We start from the raw sequence: 7500 nt of genomic DNA, 5'->3' as shown, positions 1-7500 counted from the left end.
AAACCTTTCTATAACGATAACGAACGTACATACAGACATACACACATACTATACCTACATTCTACGTGTCATGTAGTATCGTTAAATAAAGTGAACACGAAAATGTTTCGCTTGAATATTTTCCTATGAAATTGCATCAATATGTTTTCGTGGTCGGAAGTGTTGGAAAAAAAAATTCAACGTAGTTTAATCGGTTGTAGGTAGTCCGTATACGTAACGTATATGAATAATATATATCTATCTATATATATATATATATATATATATATATATATATATATATAGAAGGATGATCATCGTGTATTCATGTATACTATGTATCTATACATATGTGTGTGTGTTTTGTATATATATATATATATACACAAAACATGTATGTATTAGAATCTCGTTGAATGACATGCTCTCCCACGCTTCCATAGATCGCGCACAGCAAGAAAAAGACGATCCGATTGGTTTATCCTGGAAGTCTTGTGAGAAAGATAGAGAATAGAAACATAAAGAAAGGATACAGAAGAGAGAGAGAAAGAGAGAGAGAGAGAGAGAGAGAGAAGGGGAAAGCAAGCGCATCCTTTTACCATTACACTACGGATACTAACAACGTGACCCCATTTTCATCTCCGATATTAGCCCTGACACACGACTATTGCTTTCGATTCCGCGAGATCTGATCAGGCTCGTGCATCCATAGACAACTTGCATGGTTAACCCTGAAGAGGTCATCCTCACGAGTGAGAGCTAACATCACGTAAATTCACGACACGAATAGTATAAAATCGATCTCACTTTCTCTCTTCCTCTCTCTCACTCTCACATTCTGTCCGCCTCTTCCTGTATTCTTAGTTTTTTTCTTTCTTTCTCTCTAGATCACCAAAAAATATGACTTTTTCCATTATTTTCCTTTTTTTCTTTTTCTTTTTTTTTTTTTTTTTTTTTTGGTGAATCAATAAAATATGTTATTTAAATTTAATTATCTGCATTCTCGATATCTGATTTGAAATATGATCATTATATACATATATATATATATATATAATATTAAATTTTTTAATTAACTTAGTGAAATATTTCGAATTATTGCAATTCGATGAATTAATTATAAATAATTATATTGTACAAGATTGAATAATGAAATTATAATTTTTTTAATAAAAATATCTCGTATACGTATATTTAAAAAAAAAAAAACAAAAAAATCAACGTTTTATATTCGATTACACTCACGACCATAATCACTCACGATTTAGGAATAGATATCCATCTTCGATGATGGCACCAATTGTAATACATACATATTGTATATCTACACATACACACACACACACACACACACACACACACACATATATATATATATATATAATTTTTTTAAGGAATTCCTCGGAAGAGAAAGGATTGCTCAATTATTATCTCGCAATTCTCAATAACGTCATCGTCAAACGATTGTCGAACGGAACGACATCGGGAAGGACCTTTAAATACCGTAAAAGAAATAACACGTGATTCTACTTTTAACTTTGCACAATAAGCACCGTTTAAATTGTTACGAGTTGGATGGCTCTTTTAAAGACCGTAACAGAGAAGATCCCGTGAGTCTTAACGCTAATTTCTCTGTGAAAATTTTTTTACTCCGAACGAGTACGATAAAAATCTTAGCCTTTCCATGTTCATTCTGAGCAAAACGAATATTATTTCTTTTCCTTTCTTTTTTTTTCTATTTTTTTTTTTTTTTTTTTTTTTTTTTTTAGAGGAAGGAACAACGTCTGTGCATGCCTCAAAACTTTTTACAAATTGTCTTCTCCGTATCCCGAGATATATTTTACTATACGAGATATATTTAAATGAAGATTACCTTTTGAAAAAAAAAAAACAGAAAAAAAAAGAAGAAAACGTCCAGAATATATTCGTAATAATTAATTTCCCCTGTGAGTCAACTTTTTTTCGTCCCTACAAAAAAAAAAAATTTATATAATGTAAAAATTATAATATTATTAACGCCGATATAATTACATAATATCAAGCATAATTTATATTTCAACAAGAGAAAAAAAAAATGAAAAGAAAAAACAAAAAAAAGAAACATTGCAAAGCTTTGAATATTCAAATTAATTTCATGCCGATAATTTTTCTCTTTTGTAAAATACGATTATTAAAACAATCGTGAAATTTTCAAAATACATACATACTTGAAAATTATATCACGTTAAAGCATTTTCTTTGTCTTTCGTTGTATCTAATTCTATTATCTATGTATCTACAATCGTTAAGATTAACATTCTTTATAAATCATTAACATAATAATAAGTCATATATAAAACGTTCGATTATTTATTTGCAATATTCTTTTAAAACAAAATGTATAGATAAATGCAAAATATAATATTTCTTTACTTACCGATCTCTCCAATTTGCACATTCATCCCGATGATTCACAAACGTTGAACTTAATTTGTTCGTACGACCTCGCTAATAATAAAACAAAATAAAAACAAGAAAAATAAAAAAAAAAAAGAAAAGAAAGAAAAAAAAATCACCCGAAGTAATCCTTCTTCTTCATTTCTCTCTCTCTCTCTCTCTCTCTCTCTCTCTCTCGTTCATTCGTTTGTGAAGCTTATTAAGGGTTATTAACCACTTTCGCTTTCCATTCGGTTTGTTTCGTGTCCAACAGAGAAAATGTCATCGTGAAATAGTTATCCATTACGCGAGGATCGCCACGATTATGGTAGGAGGTATCGTGAGAGACCAGATTGACTCTTCGATTCGATAATATCGCTAAAATTGAAGGAAACAAAAGGGATAATCGTCTCGTTTCTATCTCTGTATCTATCTTTATATCTATCTAACTATCTCTCTCTCTCTCTCTCTCTCTCTCTCTCTCTCTCTCTCTCTCTGTATATTTTTTATTATTTTTTTCTTTTTTTCTCTCTATCTTTCTTTGTCTCGTTAATTTTCGATTGTCCAGTCCTCTCGATTCCACTGATATTTACTGTGTCCGTTGATTAACAAATGAAAAGTTCATCGCTGTCTCATAAATCTTGGCCCACGATAAATTCTCATGAATAAAAGCCAATGCACATACATAATATATACGTGCAAGAAAGAGAGAGAAAAAAAAGAGAGAGAAAGAGAGAGAAGGGTTGATGAAGGAATCAGGGAGGAATTCTTTCTAACGAAGAATACAACTCCTATACATCTTAATGATCTAATCGTTGTCTCTATTTGTGTGTGTGCGTGTATATATATATATATATATATATATATATATATATTTATACACACATATATACTTTGTGACGAAGATAATCGATATTTGCTGTCTCGGTAAAAAAGAAATTCTTATCGAATCGAACATCTAAATGTTCTTAGCAAGATATCGAAGAAGAGGGACAATGATTTTTCTTCTTCTTGTATTTTTCGATTTTTATGTACATAAAACGTTTATTATTATTTCTTTCTTTCTTTCTTTTTTTTTTTCTTTTTTTTTCTTTTCCTATAAAAGAAGGACATTTACGAACGTACCTAATGTAGATACTTACCGTATAAATTGCAACTTCGATTGCAAAATTGTTTATAGACATAATAATAATTGTACGATTAGAAAGATGGAAACCTTGTGTTTTTGCAATTTAAAAAAAAAAGGGAAAAGAAAGAAAGAAAAAAAGAAAGAAAGAAAGAAAGAAAGAAAAAAGACCAAGTTGTTGTCTTTCGAATCGATAGAATAAGTATTATATAAATAATAGGGACATATACACATGTGTGTGCGTGTGTCTGTATATATATATATATATATATATATATATATATATATATATGTATATGTAACAAAGATTAAAACATAATAAAAGTGAAGGATGAGCCGAAAGTTTCTAGTTGTGATTTTTAAAAATCAATTACTCTTTTTCGAGACATTGTCTAAGCTAATTTTTTTTTTGTCAGATTGTAAAAATACAAACCTAGTTTGTTAAACTAAAAACCTAAAAAGTTTCGAAAAAGAGTAATTGATTTTTATTATCACTTAAAAGCTTTTGTCTCAACTCTTGCAGCATGTATGAAGTATAAGAGAAAAAGAAATAATGTAATTTCATAAAAATCAATGTTGAAATTATAAAAAAAGAAAAAAAAAAAAAAAAGAAAAAAAAACAACATATAAAATAAGATAAAATAATTAATAATAGTATATCATTGTGTTCGAAGGTACATTAAATTTTCTTAAATAAATCACCGAAGGGAAAAATTATTTGATTATTTCGTAATATCGTAAAATCTCGATATCGTAACGATATATGTAAGTCATTCATTTATGTTAAATGATTTCAGTAAATATTCTATTAAATGTCATTGATGTGCTACACAGTAAATATTACAACATATTCATAGTGTATTATGGTATTGTTAATAATAACATGAATCTCGTAAATGATAGTAATAATTAATATATTATCATATTATATCATTATTATTATTATTATTATTATTATTATTATTATTAATATATTATCTTACTCTCTCTCTCTCTCTCTCTTTCTCTCTCCTTCTTTTCGGTATATTCTATTCTGTTCTTTAATTTTTTTTTTTTATGTATGTTTTTTGTTTTAATCTCCTCGACGCGCATGCATTTTGAAAACACAAAAAAGGAAGTAAAAAATTTCTCTAATTTCATGGCCAAAATTCTAATGATCTCGCAATAATGTTCAATCTTAAAACGTCATTTAAAACGTCTCTTGTATATGTATGTACATTTGTTTAACGAATGTATTGTTCTTTTTGTTTGTTGTTTTTTATGGTTTGCTGTTTTTTGTTTGTTGTTTTACATTATACATTTGCACCCATTATTCTGGAAATCTAGAAAAACGAATAGCGCCATACAATGATAATAGTAATAAATAGCATGTAGAATGCGGAACTTAGAGAATTGAAATCTCTCTATCTCTCTCTCTTTCTCTTTGTGATGTAATGAACCCATTTCTCTGATTCCGATCGCGATCATTCGTATAATTTCTTCCCGATTCACAAACAACACGTTTACAATTTTATAATATCCAACGATCAAAGTTCCATCGTTATTTCAATTGATCGATCGATCGAGAATCTACAAACGAAACCAAAACGTACGAGATCCGAATTATTTGTTAATATCTTATTCTTTTTTAGAAATTTACGATAAAGTCTAAAAAAAAGCTTCATATTATTTCAACATTTCTTATGAAATATTACACGTGGATATTTCCTTTCTTTTTTTTCTTTTTCTATCGTAATTCTGACTCATTATAATTTACTGTCGTAAAATTATTGTCATAAAAGAAAAAAAAAAGAAAAAAAAGAAAAAAAGAAAAAAGAAAAGGAAAAAAAAAAGAAAAGAATAATATACGTTAAGATACGTTTGAAAAACGAAAGAAATAAAATATACGATATACAATTAAATCTATTATCCGATGTAATAATTAGAAAAGGATTTAGGATCAAAAGTTTCGTTTAAATAAAAATTAATAATTATTTAATCTCAACGTTTCAAAAATTGTTTCATCATATTTTAATAGGAAAGAATGCTTTAGCATAACACGATCAAAGAACAAGCATTGATTTCTAACATTATTAGGCAACAATAAGAAGATACATTAGCGAGCAACGAGAAGAATAGTTTAGCTTTTTTTTAGATTAGAAACTACATATCACGATTATAGTATTAAATATTTCTAATTTCTAATCACATTGGTATATCTTCGGTATTTCGTACGTTTGGGATAACATTTACAATGAAATCACGAATTAATCTGAAAGAAAAAAGAGAAAGAAAACAAAATTACTCAACCCCCCGCAACCCCAGCTTCTCCACAGGAAAAGGTTTCATTAGAAATAACAATAATCCGATCATCTAATAACGGGTTTACTGCTTATGCTTGCTAAATAAATTGCCTCGGCAATATCTTCGTACGTAAATGCACGGCGCAGAAGGCTAATTTACATGAGAAAAAAAAAAGAAACTCAAAGAAAATTTATCTTAAGAAATAATTAATTAGATAATTAATCTTAAAAAAAAAAAAGGACGTTTTTGGTCATTATTCCCGTCTTCTTTTTCTTTTTTTTTTTTTCTTTTTTTTCTTTTTTTTTTTTTTTTTTTTTTTTAAATAAATTCCGATGAATCTCTCTAAAAAGATATTTTTCGAGTACTATGTCAACGTTGTCAATATAACTTTGTTTTAAATTTCTTGACTACCTATAGGCTTCCTTCATATTTCTCTCTTGTTTGTTTCATCTCTCTCTCTCTCTCTCTCTCTCTCTCTCTTTCTTTCTTTCTTTTATCTCATTTTTAAACTTTATTATCGTCATATCGTTACTGCATCTCTTTTACATCGATCTATTTAATTTGTTTACTATCATACACTAGGCAATACCTTCAGGCAACTCCAGCCCCACCCCACCCCCTCATTCTCTCTCTCTCTCTCTCTCTCTCTCTCTGTCTCTCATGGACATTTGTACAACGTGAAGGCATTATTGGCTCATCATTGCGCTTTATCATCGATGCAACAATTCGATTTAATTTTCGAAAAAGAGATCATTGACCTCTGCTAAACAGAGCAGATACAGATATAAGTATATTAATGTTTATTGGAAAACAATGGGATATCGAGAATTTTTGTTAATGGATTAATCGATAACGCGAAATTTTTTTTGTCCTTCCTTTTTTTTCTTTTTCTTTCTTTCGCATTATATCACGAAATACATTACGTATAATCAATGCTGCGCAATGATTTTTTTTATATTAATAACATATACAGAGGCATGTAAATATATATATATATGTGTGTGTGTATATATATATATGTGTGTGTGTGTGTGTATGTGTATAGGTTCTAATATATAACTACATGTTTTTTCGTTTAATGCATTCTATCATGAATACTTCGAACATAAATTCGATCGAAGATATAATCTTAGTGAAATATTGATCCTATCGAAATTCACGTCGAGTAAAGTAAATCAAAACTTTATTGTTGATTGTAGTACCAAAGGAACGATATTTCTTTTTCTTTTTTTTTTTTTTTGCTTTTTATTATTATTATTATTATTATTATTATTAATATTATTATTATTATTATTATTAATCTTACGTCGTGTGCCAATATATATTTTTATCTTATACATACATACATACATACATACATACATACATACATACATACATACATACAAATATACATACATACATATATATATACATATATATATATGTATGTATGTATGTATGTATGTATGTATGTATCCTATAACATTCTCAGTTATATATTATACGATGAAAAGCATTGATTTTACGTTGGAAAAAAATTTGTCGACATCGAATCCTTACTACAATCGTAAAATCGATCGAAAATAATAAATCATTCAAAGATAAGAAGAACCGATTGACTGCAACATATTAATCAATAAATAATTATATTAACAACAACATTTTTATCTTTCGTATACGTTGGTGAACAATGTTGCAAATGGTAAATCGTTTTC

The sequence above is a fragment of the Vespa velutina genome, chromosome 7 (assembly GCF_912470025.1).
Source record: "Vespa velutina chromosome 7, iVesVel2.1, whole genome shotgun sequence".
NCBI classification, from domain to species: domain Eukaryota; kingdom Metazoa; phylum Arthropoda; class Insecta; order Hymenoptera; family Vespidae; genus Vespa; species Vespa velutina.
Note: the sequence above shows the minus strand (reverse complement) of the source record.